The sequence below is a fragment of the Canis lupus genome, chromosome 2 (genome assembly GCF_048164855.1).
Source record: "Canis lupus baileyi chromosome 2, mCanLup2.hap1, whole genome shotgun sequence".
NCBI lineage: Eukaryota > Metazoa > Chordata > Mammalia > Carnivora > Canidae > Canis > Canis lupus.
In genome coordinates this window covers 25,069,020-25,085,452 of record NC_132839.1, presented here as the reverse complement: position 1 = coordinate 25,085,452, position 16,433 = coordinate 25,069,020, and the positions used below count along the sequence as shown (strand labels likewise).

The following is a 16,433-nucleotide window of genomic DNA, read 5'->3' as shown; positions in this document are numbered from 1 at the left end:
AGAGAGCCCTCTGTCAAGCAGGGGAGCAGCGGAGGAAAAGGGAGACGCAGGCTCCCCGCTGAGCAGAGAGCCTGACCCAGGGATCCATCTCAGGACCCGGGGATCATGACCTGAGTCAAAGGCAGATGCTCAACCCACTGAGTCACCCAGGAGCCCTGACTTTATGATTTTTTTAGAATGAATTTTCATGGCATAAAGTGAGGGTCCCAGCACATTGTGCTAGTGCTAGCGTGGTGCCTGGCAAATAGCAAGTATTTAATTTTTTGTTGAATGAGCAGATGAATGCATGAATGATCAAGAGAGGTGATCCCCAATTCAAAATAAGAGAGCCAACAAGAGAAAAATTCACACAGTATAAGTGGAGGAGACTGATCCAAGATACTATTTATGAAACTTTACGGTAAGTTTGGGAAAATCCAGATTTACCATAAAAATAATTTGAATTTTTTCTTAATTTCGTTGGATTTTATTTAATACAGTAAATGTAACTGGAGTATAGTAATTGGAGTTTAGTAACAAATCAAATGATTTGTGTTCTCTTTGGGTTAAGCAAGGTTGAAGAAAAGGGAAATTTCTGTTGCCCTTACAAGTCTGAGAACCGGTCCCTGAACTGTAGTTGGTTTTCTGTGACTTTTATTTTGTGAGTTTGTTTTGTTTGTTTTTGTCTTGCCTTGTTTTGCAAATAGCCTCCTGGCTTCTGGCAATCCCCCCACCTCAGGTGTTCCTCTCACCCCCCTGTTACACTGTAAAACAATGAATATGGGCTCACAATAGTCCAGCTCCCTTTGCTATTTTCAACAAATCCTGGCTCTCTCTGACTGTGGCTAAGAACTCTTCACCTCCAGGTCTCCACCACCGGGAGAAGCCAACCTGTGCACCTACTATGTACAACATAACCGAGAACCCACTTAGCAACAGACCATTTCAGAGAGCTTGGCTGGTTCTCTCACAAACTTGTTCTTGTCTGGTATCATTGAGCCATCTGAAATCATTAATGACAAATTTCTAATCCACGTCTGAAGTCCTGCTTTTTCAAGGCCTCTGGCTTTTAGGTACTCCAACTACAAGTATGGGATTCATTCTAAATCACGAGGATGGTCAGATGAAACTGTTAACAGAATGGTTTGTTTCTGGTGGATAACAACTTATTGGAAATAAGAATTAAGATAATATGTTTTATTTTACATGATTGATAGTGTTTCCAGCCACCACCTCTGTTCAACTCAGGCTATAATTTTGTGGCATTAATGAAAAAGGACTTAATGAGAGGCTCTCCATGTCTCGCAGTGTAGGTCTTACTGCCATACACAAAACCCAAGTCCCCTAAGTAGTAGGAAGCTTCCATTCCACACCAGCAGGCCTAACTCAATTTGTGGAGCTCTAGAGCTCACTCAGCAAGTAACGAATTAATCTTTTTTTTTTCTGACCTAGGCATTTTACCTTCTAATATGAATTTCAGAACTTGTCTTGATTAATGCTGATGTGCTGAACACTGTTGCCATTAAGTCATAGATCTTGCAAAAAGCCACTCAGAATAATAATTCACATACTTCCTGGAGAAAAGTTTTTCAAAATTCTCAAAGTAATATTCTGATGGATTAATCCATGACATCCTGACACTTCTTTCAAACAGTGGCTTTCCTTGGAATAGTTGTTTCCTAGGATTTTTTTTTCCTGTTATGTCATTTTAATAAAAGCAGTGTTCCTGCTTCAAAACTGCATTATGAATGACATTTATTGAAGAAGCTGTTATACCTGCTAATTATTAGTGTTTGAGGGCAATACTCTGTGCAATATACCTCTAGGGCCCCCAGACAAATTTTGCTACTATCCTTTCACATTTAGTAAAAAAAATATCTAGAGAATATGTAATATGTGCTGGTATCTGTGTAACAGCCTCCCTTTTAAGCTAGTAACTATTTCCCCATTTAAACTCGACAACACTGAACTTTACAGAAATGTATTTCCATTTGAGAAACAGTGGTTCAAGATTCAAAGTCTCCCCATCCTTTCTTGAGCTAGGTCATGACATCACTGTAAAAAAAAAAAACACATCCTCTATTAGAAGCGAGTTACGGTTATTAAACTATATCCTCATGGAGGTAGAAAGTTGATGGTAAATTACCCAGTAAAGAGTAAACTGATTTTAAATGCAACTACCAGGAATTGAATCAACAGTTAAGTGGTGCCTTGATTTTTAAATTATATAAAAGTCACTGCTGTATTTTCTTTTTCTTTTCTTCCTTTCTTTTCTTTTCTTTTCTTTTCTTTTTTTCTTTTCTTTTCTTTTCTTTTCTTTTCTTTTCTTTTCTTTTCTTTTCTTTCTTTTCTTTTCTTTTTTTCTTTTCTTTCCTTTTCTCTTCTTTTCTTTTCTTTTTTCTTTCTTTCCTTTCTTTTTCCTCTCCTCTCCTCTCCTCTCCTCTCCTCTCCTCTCCTCTCCTCTCCTCTCCTCTCCTCTCCTCTCCTCTCCTCTCCTCTCCTCTCCTCTTCTCCTTTTTTTCTTTTCTCTTTTTTCTCGCTGTATTTCTACTGTGAGCACCTACCCCGACACCTGGCACACTGTTAGTGTTCAACTTCAGCAGAAGTCTCAAGTTTTTAGAGAGGCTGGTGCAAAAGCCTTCTTTGACTCAACCACTAGGTGGCACCCAGGGACCGTACTTGACACGCGGACCCAGCCCAGACCCTACCTTTCTCGGTGTAAAGAGCTGCATTATTAATTTATGCCATCTCGGCCACTCTACACCTAATATTTGTTTAACCAGCTGTTTCCTCTAATTCTCCTTAAACACTATTGATTAAAATCCTAAGTATGTTCAGGTTTCATCCCTCCCCATTTTCCTCCAACAATATTTTGTTACTTTTAAATAACAAAGTACATTTAACTAACACAGACCAAGTATCACGGTTACTAACAGTGAATCCAGGATGTTGGAAAGTTAATGAAAGGCAACAGAAGACTGTGATTGTAAAAATCATTTGCAAATTTGCAGTGCATTTTGTTGGAATTTTAATTGGTGGAATACCATTTTTCTTAAAAAAAAAAAGTAGTCTGGAAAATAAAATATGCATGGGAAACAAGTAAAAGGAAATGAAAAGAAAACCAGCACCAGTGTTTTCTGGAAAAGGGAATTATTTTCTGAAAGGGATTCGTGTTCCTTTTTCCAGAAACGAAGGACAGTGCTACCTTAAGATTTAAAGACTTCTTCCACTCTTCAGAAAATACCAGTGTTCTACAGCGCAGATGTTAAAAAGCAGGACTTTGGTAAACCATCTACTCATAAAGTATCTTTCTGCGAATACTGCCAAAAGTATTTATCCTGGATGTGTTACTTGCTCCCAAAGGAAGGAAGGGGAAGTGAAACCACTAGGGATATAATGAATTGATTCTTCTCTGTGAAAGTCTCTTCAGCACTTCTAAATTACAGTGTCAGTCATTCCTCTGAGAGACAGGGCCTGCTGACAATAAATAAGTGGTTCACTTTATAAGAACATGATGGTCTCCGCTGTCTTATTTCTCATAGAAAGCCCAGATCCGCAGGACACTTCTGGAATATTGGCCTCTGGGTACATTCTCCCCTGGAGCCCGGTGATCTTTTGAGGCTGTTGGTTTTCTCTGGCTCATTTAATTAAGTTTAAGGAAAATGACTGCTACTTATCTAGTTTTTCCATTTTAAAAGCCATTTCCAACTTTGTGAAGAGGTTACCAGAAATGTAACATCATTGTCTCAGCTTAAACAATTAAATTATTGAGAACGGACAGCCCCTAAATGACTAAAGACTCGTGAATGCTCAATAGACCTCTGGCATGCATTCTGTTTTCCTGAATGGAATCGAAAACTTCTTTAGTAGTGGAAATAAATAGAACTGAAGTTAAACACAGATGTAAGAATTAAAAGTTACCCAAAGAGAACTACTAGGATGTATTTTTGGTAGAACAGTATTCCCATTTTATGATCCCATTAAAATATCGAGGTCTTGGAAGTATGTATAAAATTACCGCGAATTTAGTACACTGAAATGATCAAATAGAATGATTACCAGAAACTACATTTGTAATGAATAGATACTACATTTCACTTAGGAATTAATTCACAGGCTTTATTTCTTAAGAACCGTTAGCTTCCAGAAGCCAGCCAGAATGTTTGATTTTATGACATCACGCTGGAACATGTACAGGAACACTTTCCATCCTAAAAATTCCCAAATGTACCGGTCACTCTGTGTATTTTTCCAGTGATAAATGAAAATAAAATAACTTATTTTCAAAATAATAAGCCATCTCATTTTGAACACAACAGTCAAATTCAGTGGAAGAAAACAACTTCATTTGAGTCCAAATGCTCAGATCTGCTTAGAGTGGTCAACAGTGTGAACACGTAAATCCTTTAAGCAACTTTTAACAGTAATCTTAACAACTGCGACTATAAAATATTTTTCATTACCTTAAAATTAATTATCCATCAACATCATTCAGTGTATGAAACACATCATAATTCTATGATCTTAATTTCACAATTAACTGGCGGAGCTGGGACCAAACTTGGTAACATCTTCAAGACTATCAATCTCACAGGCATTACCTATGATTACAGCGACTTTCTTTTCCACACAAACCTATATATTCCCGAGAATAAAACTCATAAATCTGGAATGGACATTCCCATTTCTCAGCATTTCCTTCAACGTATACAATCTTTTTTTTTTTTCCATCTCAGGTGCTATAAAAATACTTGTTGAAATACAGATGGAAAAGCCACCACTTGGAAACCACGCGCCTACCAGATTTACAGAAGCACTAGCAAAAGCCAGGCTACTAGGGTTAATCCTTACCCCAATCTAGTATTTTATCTGACAATATGACTCTTAAAAAAAAAAAAAAAAAAGTTGAGATGACTTGTTAAACTCAGAGGAAAATTAAAGAAAATAAGAAAATGTGTTTTCATGTATAGATATATACATCATAATATGTATGAGATCTTAAAGGCCCTAAGGTTTGAGAGGAAGAGTGAAAAATGTAGGGAAGTTTTACCTTGTCCTGAAATCCAGAAGTTCAGATGCTCTCAAGTGCTGCTGAGGTTGGAGCCTGGAGATCAAGTGAAGCGAGCGCTCTCTCTCCTCACCTTAAGTTTGTCTCTGGGCAAGTGTGTGTGTGTGTGCGTGTGTGAGTGTGTGTGAGTGTGTGTGCAGAATGTCTCTTTGTGGCGCTGGATGGCAGAGGTCCTGGTCCTGGGAAGAAGGAGGCACTTTCTCACCAAGAGCAGAAGAAAAGCAAAGCGTCACCAGGAAAGTTCTCCTCCCAGATCCCCTAATTACAGCCCAACGTGCACTTCATGCAAACTTCAGGGAGGAAGGGAGGGGCCGCTCTGTGCCCAGATCTGGGGAAACAGCGGCTCCTCAGATGACTCCCCCAATGCGCAGGGCGCGGGCATCCGTCCGGGGCGCGGGGAGCAGGAGCCGGGCCCTGCGCCCTCGCCCTCGCCCTCGCCCTCGCTCCCGGGCGGGACGGTCGCCTGCTAGCCTCTGCCGGGGAAGGTCCAAAGGTGGGAGATGTCCTAGCTTCCCCGGGTCCCTCCCCCAGTCGACCCAGGGTGACTGGGGGGAGAGGCAATTGGGGCAAAGCTCCCTGAGCTGGAGGCGCCCTTCCACCCACCTTGCGAGGCGTGTGCTTTCTTGTGTACTGGACCCGGTGCCGGGATTGGGTTTGAATCTGCGCTGCTGTTGTGTCCCAGGGTGCGGAGCCCCAAGACCCTGGAGTTATTTATAGAGCGAGGAATGCGCGGGGCAGCCGAGGTGGGTGGGGTTGGCTTCTGGATCCCGACCCGGGATGAGAACCAGATGGGCGCGGGGCGCACACACACGCACACGCATGCACACGCATGCACACACGCATGCACACGCGCACGCATGCACACGCACGCGCGCACACATGCACACGCGCGCGCACACACACATGCACACACGCACACACATGCACGCGCGCGCGCGCACATGCACACACGCACACACACGCACACGAAAATAACCCCCGGGGAGATGCTGGGACGCGCGGGAAAACGCCTCCTGAACAAACAGACGTGTATTTATAACTCCTGGGAGAGTATACGGGCCCATTGATTCCCGCCTTGAGTAACCAAGGGTTTTGGAGAGGAAACGGCTTCATATTTCAATAACAGAGCCACCTTTGATGGAGCCCAGGAGGGGAAAAAAGAAACACACCGCAGGAAGCGAACGGCTGTTGGGGCGGCCGGGAGGGAGCGGGGCCGGCCCGGGGCGAGGACAAGCAAACAAGCCCCGGGGCGCCGAGCCAGGAGGAGGCGAGCGCGGGCTGGGCGGCCTGGGAGCCGGGGTGCCGGGCGCCGGGGGCGCGGGGCGCTGGGCGGCGTCCAGGGGCTCGCGGCAGCGCTCCCGTGGGCCCCCGAGGCCTGGGGGTCGCGGTGGGGGGCAGGCGGACTGCGGGCTCCGCGGGGGCGCTGCTGGGGCGGGGGGACCCCGGGACAGGGGAGGCCCCGGGGCAGGGGAGCCCCCGGAGCAGGGGGCTGATGGGCTGGGGCAGGGGGACCCCGGGGCAAGGAGCTGATGGGCTGGGGCAGGGGGACCCCGGGTCAGGGGGCTAATGGGATGGGCTGGGGCAGGGGGGCCCCGGGGCAGGGGGCTGATGGGCTGGGGCAGGGGGACCCCGGGTCGGGGAGCTGATGGGCTGGGGCAGTGGGACCCCGGGGCAAGGAGCTGATGGGCTGGGGCTGGGGGGCCCCGGGGCAGGGGGCTGATGGGCTGGGGCAGGGGGACCCCGGGTCAGGGGGCTAATGGGATGGGCTGGGGCAGGGGGGCCCCGGGGCAGGGGGCTGATGGGCTGGGGCGGGGGGACCCCGAGTCAGGGGGCTGATGGGCTGGGGCAGTGGGACCCCGGGGCAGGGGGCTGATGGGCTGGGGCAGGGGGACCCCGGGTCAGGGGGCTAATGGGATGGGCTGGGGCAGGGGGGCCCCGGGGCAGGGGGCTGATGGGCTGGGGCAGGGGTCCCCCAGGACGGGGGACTGATGGGCAGAGCGGGGACTGATGGGCTGCGGCAGGGGACCCCCGGGGCAGGGGGCTGACGGGCTGGGGCAGGGGTCCCCCGGGGCGGGGGCTGATGGGCTGGGGCGGGTCCCCCGGGGCGGGGGCTGATGCGCAGAGCGGGGACCGCGGGCGGGCGAGCGGGTGAGCAGTGGCGTCAGGGGAGCGGAGGCGCAGGTGTCCCGGGGACCCGCGCGGCGGTGCGGTGGGTGGGGACGGGGGCCGCGGCCAGGAGGCAGCAGGCGGGGACGGGCGGGCGGCGAGAGGCGCTATTGTCCTAGGGATGGAGCCTAAGCCTGCGCCCGGGGGTGGCTTCTCCTTCCGCGAGAGGCGGGAAAGGAATCTTAAAATAAATTAAAACAAAACAAAACAAAACAAAACAACAACAACAAAAAAAACCCTCCTTCCTAGCTTTTCCTTGACGCATTTCACCGGCTCTTGCCCCAGACCCCCGGTCCCTGCCATCCCGGGGGTGGGTGAATGGTCACGTGCCTCTTGGAAAGCTGTTGTTAGGAAGACACAGACACCCACAAATCCTCACTAAATGAAGACAGTTCTATTCAAACGGCAGCACTTAGAAGCGAATCCCCCAACAGTCAGCTCAACACCTTTGTCGTGCAGTCATCCCGAAACCTGGGCAGGACGCCTCGTTAGTCATTTTTTCTATTTCTCCCCGCAGAAAACAGGCAGCTAAAGCTTTCGCAATGTTATGCCGTTAATTTAATGGCTATTGAGGCAGCTGTTGTACCGTAGGCCCCCGCAGTAACTGCCAATAAAAAGAAGATACATCTCTGCTTTTCGGCTATGAGGGGTGTTTTTGCTATTTCTTGTAAACGTTGAGGATGGTATGTGTTTGGAGGAGCATAAAGGAATTAGGCTTAAAAACAAATATACTACAATTTTTATATCAAAGCTTCATAAAGATGGTGAGGCTGGTGGTGTCTGTTGGTTATGAAATCATAAAAAGATAGGTTAAACGCTAATCTCGTTCTTGCAGCTTAAAAACCTAATTTCTGGGAGCTGCCTGGGGAGTAGTCGGATCAATAGGCCCATGGATGGCACTTGTTGCCTGTATTTTGTGCTCTGCTCCATACATTTTATTCCAGCGGAGCATTAGGACAATGTACTGGGTTCTCTTCAGAAATTGTTAGCTACACAAGACCATCTGTTTTGCAATTTTTTCGGACCACGGTGAGTTACTCTCGGATTTTTGTTTGTTTCAATTTCAGGTATAACCCTAGCAATGGAGATAAACTTCCAGAAATAATGGCAGCTACTTACCACTGCCATTCCAGACAAGAGTTATCTGGTCAGTCCTTTCCTACCCCTATTTCCTAGCTCCCTTTCCCAGGTACCTAGTTACTAGTTTCTATCAAAAAGTTACTAGTTTCTATCAAAAGATATCTAGTTTGAAAAAAAAAAAAAGATATCTAGTATTTTTAATCAAAAGTACTTAACCTACCAATAGTGTGTGCTTTAAGTGTCATTCGGAATAATTTAATTGACATTATATATATACATTTCCAAACTGTCAGTTTTAGTTTCACATCTTTTAGTAATTATTTAAAGTTTACATTGGAATCCCTTCAAGAGTCTTAATATTTTTTTGTTTTGTCTAAATTAATTAACGTTCACCTAAATAATGCTTTATAGAGATAGATGTGACTTTGATGGGTTATTACAATTATCTATCAGGGCAAAGTCATATTAATAAGCTTTGGTTAAAAAAATCAAGTCACTAAATAAATACAAACCTATTTCATGACCAAATATTTTACAAATGTGTACATTTGTAAAAAAAAAAAAATTAGAAGACCCAAATATCTATATTTTGTATATGAAGATTCCAATTCTTAATATGGTAATGCACATGGACGCTCAGGTCTTTCATGGCATATGAGGTATTTTTGGTTTTGTTTTGGGGAAGGCAGGGCAACCAGCTTTTTTAAGTTTTCAGAAAAAACAAATATTTTCTTCAACATTAGTTTTTAAAACAACTTCTGTGCTTAAAATGTACGGCAAGTTCTACCTTAGCCAGTTACGTTGCTAAGTGCTAGTGATACAAAATCTAAAAATCAAAGTTGAAAATCAAGACCAGTGCAAGGAAAAATGAACACAAATTTAGAGCGAATGGGTGTCTCTATAGCTACGTATAGATATATACATATCAGCACATTTTGAAAAGATCTTTGTTTGGCATAATGCAAAAATATTTCTTAATGAAAATCAGGTCAGGATGGTGTTATAAAATAGAACTTTCCGTCCTTTTGCTAATTGTAAGAAAACGTGAGTAGTCGGGTTGAACCAGGTAAAATGGAATACTCAACCATTTCTGACCTACCCACAGAGGCAATTTCATCCGGCTTAACCTAATACAAACTTCAATATGTGCATAGTATAAACACAGCAGAAACATTCTCAACATTTAAAAAATATCAATCTAAAATATCATGAATCTTTAATATGTGATACATTTGCGAGCCAATGGTATGCCTCCTGGCATATTACACCTCCGATGAAATATGCATTTATAGTCAAGCAGTGATTATCTGAATTCATCTGCTCTTCAGACTCTTAAAGAGGCTGCTCTATTATCCACTGAATTCCAAAGACCTCCTACCCTGTGAGTTCATGTTTCCAGGAATTTTCGCCTCAGGCCAACATTATACCTGGTTGAACATCTGTGAGGATAAAGGTGCAGCTAATATGCACTTTGAGGTACCCGGGGAGGAAAGCCATTTGACCTTTCCTGTCTGAGGGCTCAGAACTTCATTAAAGCATCCCTTGGGATTGCGGGCATAACCATGAGAAAGACATCATTTGTAATTAAGTCCTTCCCACTGGCTATATTCCTGTTGAACTCCATGATTAAAATACAAATTCAATATTCGAAATGGTCACAAAGCATTTGATAAAAGGTTATTTTGCTTTTAATGCAATGGGGGGAGGATAACTTTCCAAGGGCCCACTTTTTGTGCTCTCACTCTCAGAAAGTGTCCTGCAGAGAGACTCTTCAAAAGGGCAAACGAAATAATTAGGCAATAAATTGTTCAAATGTTAAGAGCAGAGCTGTTCCAGAAGCTAGTGAGCCCATATGAATATCATATCAAGTGATAAATATCTTGAGAAGTTAGCGCCTACATGTTCCCCTGCTTGCCTATTGGTCTGGTTTTGGTTTCATAGCACTTTTTTGTGACCTATTGTTCTCTCAGTGTGTTTCTTTTGTCCAGGATGCCCAAACCTTACCGTCATTTTTTACAATAAATTGCTGTCTATGTCATCATTAACCAGATTCGATCCCATGACCTTTGTCATGTTGTCTTTGATTGCCCTAGCATCAGAGACTTCTTCCTCCTTCAAATCCCACATTACTGTTAAGAGCACCCACATGCCACTTTTATGCTGCCTTGTGTTTTATTTGTATTTTCATACAGTTTTTTTTTTAATCAGCTATATTGTAAACTTCCTGAGAGACAATATTATATCTTTGCATGTTCAGTTTCTAGCATACAGCCTTGCTGTTAGAAGCTGATCAAAGAATGTTTATTGCTATTGTTGAAGATAATGAGGAGATTCTCTATATTCAGGAGAGAAAGTAAAAACAAATGAGGGGAGCTAGTTATTGAGCAAGCTAATTCAGAGTATTTTGTGTCTAGTAGCCAACGGCATAAATAATAAATCACCAAAGGTTGATTAATAATTTGTGTCATTGTTGTTGATCTCAAGAAATTGAAAGAAATATAATACGTATTTTTCTTCCATGCCTGGCTGATGAGTGATTGTATAAATGATAATAAATAAACTATCTTAACTCGTTCAAGAAACTAGGTTAAGGTTAGTGACAAATAAGGTTATTGTCTTAGAATGACAATATCAGCCCCTTGAATATTGATTTCTTCCCTTGCATTTACATAGCTATTTTAAATTTGAACCAATTGTAAGTACCAGTAAATGTAGTCTTCATTCTATTTTCTTCTTATTACCTTCAAGTCTAATCAGGGTGGTGATTCTTAGGGTAAAATGGGTGAATTAGCTCATGCACCAAGGTTGGTATAGAGAAAACTGCTCAAGAGAGACTGAATTGTGGGGTTTTGTTGATTTGAAAGTGAAGGAAATGGTCTACAGTTGTCATAAAGAAGGAGAGAAAGAATTATATTGTATCAAAAGCCTATGAACAATTTCAAAAAGAGAGATTAGTCAAATTCTAAGTTTAGGGATATTTCCACCAGAAGGCTAGAAGAGAATATTAGCATGAGTCCTTAGAACCACACACCTCTTAGTAAATTTTGAGTTAAGCTTGGTTTGGAATAAACATCGAAATGTTTTGAAATTTTATGTATAAGTGTATGCTGACTTTGATAGGTAAAATCTAATTTTTTTTTCTAATATCACCAGAAACACAGAATCAATTCTCTCCTAACATTCAAGTTTGAGGCAGGCACTAGGCAGTGTTTAAAAGAAGAGCTAAGACTTAACATATATACATACACACACACACACACGCACACATACACACATATATGTGTATATATACTTTTTTTGCATTAGGTCATTAGAAAGCTCACTTTGTGGTTTATTTTCAGCACTAAGGAGGTAAAAGGATTTTAGAAGGAGCCTTTGAACAGTGCAAGTAGAACTAGCTTTACATGCATTTATCTTCAATATTTCCTTTCACACACTAGATCAGTGACTTCATTCTACTGTAAATAGGAAATCTGAGCTTCTTTCTTAAGCATAATCTAGTTGTTCCAGCATATGGTTCAATTAAGGCAGAAAAGGTTAAACTGGAAGAAAGACCCTATGAGTAAATGAAGAAAAGAAAAAGAGGAAGTATTTTTCCATTTTGTGTCTAATTGCTTACTAGCCTTGTTGCCGAATATGCCGTAATTCTTCAGTAATCCTGCCCTAAATGTCAACTAGAAAATGCTTGCTGGTGCAAATACCCAGGGTCAGATCTCTTCTGAGCTTAAAGGCAGGTAATTTGGGAACATGAAAACTTTGAACATCGGCAAAGGTGAGGTGACTATCTCTCAGCTTGTACATGGAAAGCCTTATTAGTAACTGAAGAATCTGGTGATCTCTAGAACGTTTTTCCTTTACTATAAGCCTGCCTTACCTCCTCCCCCCCGCCCCCCCCCCCCCCCCGCTCCAGTAACACTTAAATAGAAGTAGAAAGTTTTATAATTAAAAGTAAGTGAAAATGATTTAACTCAAACCTTTGCTTTCTGGATATGTAAACCAAATCTCCTGAGATTAAAGATTTGTCCCCAAATCACCCCAGTAATCTTGAATATTGCCAGCCACCTATTTCTGTAAATCCAAGTACTTAGAATATGGTTGTAATTAATGTATTTCTTCTAGAACGGAGCTAGGAATTAATTATTTCTTCCTCTCCGTTCCTTACCTTAAATCTCTATTACAGAATTTTGCATAGTTCAACGCATTAGTTAGGCATAAACCTATGTCTCTCTACTATTAGCACGTGGACTATTTATGTCAAATTTATTTTTAAATCTTTCAGTGTTATCTGGGAACCCATCCCAAGCACAATGCCTTGTCCATGTAGGGATAAAGAAAAGTTTGCTGGATTGAGTCACATCAAAGGCACAGAGGAAGTATGTTAGCAGGAAGAAATTGGAAAGTGATTTCTGCTTGAACTTTTAGGTTTATTTTCTATAAAAAAATAACAATATGGTTTGATTTGGGATTCAACCCGGCTTATTTGTTGGCCTTGTCCCTCTTAGTTTCTCCCTGTGGCATCTGAGTGCCTTGCCACACCAACGTTTGATCATTCTTACAAGTTGAAAATTACCAAGTCAGGATTCTGTTGCCCCTCCGAGGAGGTCTGAAGTGTTTCCCACACCTGTCACCTCTTTTTCATTTTGAATATCCCTTTCTTATTTGAACCCCACTCTTGTAGTAGCATCTTGGTTGCCTCCCTGACTCTTAGTTCTCTTCAGGAGCCCATTTCTACATGTCCATAACACTATTTCCTTCTCTCATAGCTCTGACTATAGCACTTCCTTCATCAAAACCTTTTTGACAAAGCCTCCTGGATAATTAAACTCTGAAAACCTGAAATGCATATTTGATTTTGCGACCTAGATGTTAAAATCTACGTTGCTTTACTATACTTGGCCTGAGTGTGGCATTCTTTACTCTTTGAATTAATTAAGTTGTTTGGAGGATGTAGGAACTATCTTTGGATAAAGTCTAGTAAATGTAATTGTTCATCAGACTCTGGCAACTCCAAATATAGTTTTTGATTATCTAAATTACCATACATGAAACTTAAACAAATAGGTCACTGCTGAACAGAATTTTGTACTCCAATTTCATAGATAGTCACTATACTCAAAACAATCAAGAAAAATTGTAAACCAAAAAGACTTGATCATTTTATATTATGGTTTGATCCCTTTGTGGAATTTCTTGTGACTTGATAGGCTTGAGCTATTTGAGTATTACTTATTACTTGAGTCCCACTATTAGAATTGTGTGTGCAGGGAGTCCAGAAGCTACTACCCTCAAATGGAATATCTGTAAGAAGTAAAAGCAAAACTATATTACCTTAATGAGTCTCTATTTAAAAAATAATAATAGTAACTTTTTTAGAGCAGTTTTAGGTTCACAGAAAAATTAAGAGGAAGATTGTAGAGATTCGCCAAATACTCCTTTCCCACACACATGCATAGCCTCTCCCATTATCAACACCCCACTGGAGTGATTCATTTATTACAAAGGATGAACTTAACTACGTTGGCACATACTTATCCTCCAAAGTCTTCAGTCACTGTTGCTGGTGTATGTTCTGTGGGTTTGGATCAAAGTACGATGACATGTATCCACTAGTACAGTATCATACAAAATATTTTCACTGCCTTAAAAATCCTCTGTGGTCCACTTATTCATCCCACCTTCCACCTAACCCCTGGCAGTCACTGACTGAGTTTCCATTTTTGATGCTCCCAGATAATTGAAGGAGCTAACAGTGAGCTTCCATGAGATCCCATCCTGAATTAAAATGTATAGTCCTACCAACTACTTAGAAAGTACAATAAAGAACAAATTTGGGAGCTTAAAATACATGGTATTTATTTCAAAATACATCCTACTATTGCCCCGCTTCTATATAGGAGAGGGTAAATAAAAGCTTTTAGGTAAAAACTGGCAGTACGAGTATATTCCTGACCCTTTAATAAGAGTAAAGTTTCTTTCTACCTGGTGGGTTGTCATGAAGGTTGCTTCACTACTCCTGATAATTAATTCAATAATTAACCTTTGACTCTTTATTCATGGTGGTATTATTTTCTGTTTTATAATTTTACTATTAAAAATCATGAATTTAAAAAATCATGAATTATTTTTTATCAACCACATAATTGAAAGTAAAATAAAAGTTCATAGCCTTATTTTCATTTCAATGCAAGATATGCATGTCATTTTGTGACTACTCTTTTAAAAGTTAACTGTGAAAATGATTTCTTTCTACCATTTTTCAAAATAATTGAATTTGAAGCATATTTTGTCTCACTGATTCTTCAAAGTTCTGGCTGTCAGAAGATATCTTTTTTTCCTTAGGGTTTAGAGAAAAAAGATGACTCTTAAATAATAAAACACTTAAATTTAATGCCTATAATCTTTCTGATATTATGTATTCTGGTATTATCAAATAATAAGAAAAACAATAGACCCATGGCTGTAATTTCTATGCTTTACTTGATTTCTAAAAAGGGGGTTATTTGATACAATCCATCTTTGTTGTTTTGATGCAGTGACTATTGCAAGATTTTTGTGGTCAAGATTTTTGTGTTTTTGGGGTGCCTGGGTGGCTCAGGGGTTGTGTCTGCCTTTGGCTCAGGTCATGATTCCGGGGACCTGGGATCAAGTCCCTCATTGAGCTCCTCCTGGGCAGCCTGATTCTCCCTCTGCCTGTGTCTCTGCCTCTCTCTCTCTGTATCTCTCGTGAATAAATAAATAAAATCTTAAAAAAAAAAAAAAGATTTTTGTTGTTTTCATTCTGAAGTGGAAACAGATTTTTACTCCAAACCGTGGATTGGTCGATGACCTTAATTGACTGATCAATAAAATAAAATGACTATAATCTGTTCTTTATGCATTGAGTCATCTAGCTTGTGTTCTTGTGTCAAAATATTCATCAGCAATTGTTGAGGCTGTTTGGATTATTCATACAATGAAAACAATAATTTGTAGAATAAAATACATATAAATATATGTATGTCAGACAAGTGAGTGTTACAGTACCTTCATATAGTTTTGAGGCCACATGCCTAGAGGGGACTTCTACTTTGTATATTGGTAAAATCATTCTCTATGGAAGCCTTTGTGTTCACCTATGCAACAGAACACATGTTCGGTCAAGGAAGGGTTTTTACCTGTGAATATTTGATGTCTGGAAAAGTTGTAATGAGCCATAATTTTAGAACCCCAATGCCTTGCCAGATAAATTTCTGTTGGTTTTTCTCGGAGACATTGTATGATTTTTCTGTTTACAGGCACATTGGTAGAAAGGACTGTAATCACTTCTATTTTTATTTGTACTTGAGGAATAGCTTTTGGGAAAAACCACCCACTCGATGTGTCAGAAAACTGGAAGACTTCTGCTTCTGCTCTCTTTGAATTTCAATCTCTGTAAAATTTTACTTTAAACTGCATTAAATTGTTGTAGTTAGAATATATAAGCTCACTACCTACCAAGTTCTAACCATATTTAGAAATTTAGAGAGCAGTTATATAGGAATGGGAATCCAAAAAGGACCTCAATTAAGTTCTGTTTTGCTCTCATTTATTTTCTTACGGTATTTTTCACATGAGGAAAGATAAACTATGGAAACTGTAATAGATTTGGAAGTAAATGATATCTTGATTTTTCTTCTTAAGAATTATAGCTTCAGGGGCACCTGGGTGGCTCAGTGGTTGAGCGTCTGCCTTTGGCTCAGGTCATGATCCCAGGGTCCTGGGATGGAGTCCTGCATTGGGCTCCCTGCGTGGAGCCTGCTTCTCCCTCTGCCTGTGTCTCTGACTCTCTCTGTGTGACTCTCATGAATAGATAAATAAAAATCTTTAAAAAAATTATAGCTTCACTATCTAGAATTATAATGCTTATTAATATTTCTGTAGATATAGTGGCTTAGATAACTTTCATTTGAATGGGACACTGTGATGCAGTGGATACCAATAAATTTTGGAACCAAAACACACACATGCATACACACACACACAAAGCAGGATAGTTTCAGCTTCCCTGTCATAGACTTCCTTAGCTTCCTGAACCCCTTTACAGCATAATTTTATGGCTTATTTGATATTTATCTTCCTTGGTTTGAGCTACCCTAGGGCAGCAACTAAGTGCATTTTGTTC

The 16,433-nt window shown here is 41.3% G+C and overlaps 1 protein-coding gene and 1 long non-coding RNA gene across 3 annotated transcripts in view; one reads left to right on the top strand and one right to left on the bottom strand.

Moving 5' to 3' along the window:
* Window positions 1-3,489, top strand: part of LOC140614123 (uncharacterized) — an 87,101-nt gene extending 83,612 nt beyond the window's left edge. The window contains exon 4 of the long non-coding RNA XR_012015016.1: window positions 3,166-3,489. This is a non-coding gene — a long non-coding RNA (uncharacterized lncRNA). The remainder of the gene's footprint in view (window positions 1-3,165) is intronic.
* Window positions 1-5,804, bottom strand: part of HAPLN1 (hyaluronan and proteoglycan link protein 1) — a 76,462-nt gene extending 70,658 nt beyond the window's left edge. Inside the window, exons 1-2 of one of the 2 annotated variants that reach the window (XM_072792947.1) lie at window positions 5,651-5,804; window positions 5,030-5,226 (exon numbers count right to left, since the gene is read on the bottom strand). The gene's annotated coding sequence lies outside the window, so the exon portion shown is untranslated. Of the gene's footprint in view, window positions 1-5,029; window positions 5,512-5,650 lie in introns of those variants that run through there. The other variant, XM_072792952.1, reaches the window with a different exon arrangement.
* Between the last annotated feature and the right edge of the window lie 10,629 nt (window positions 5,805-16,433).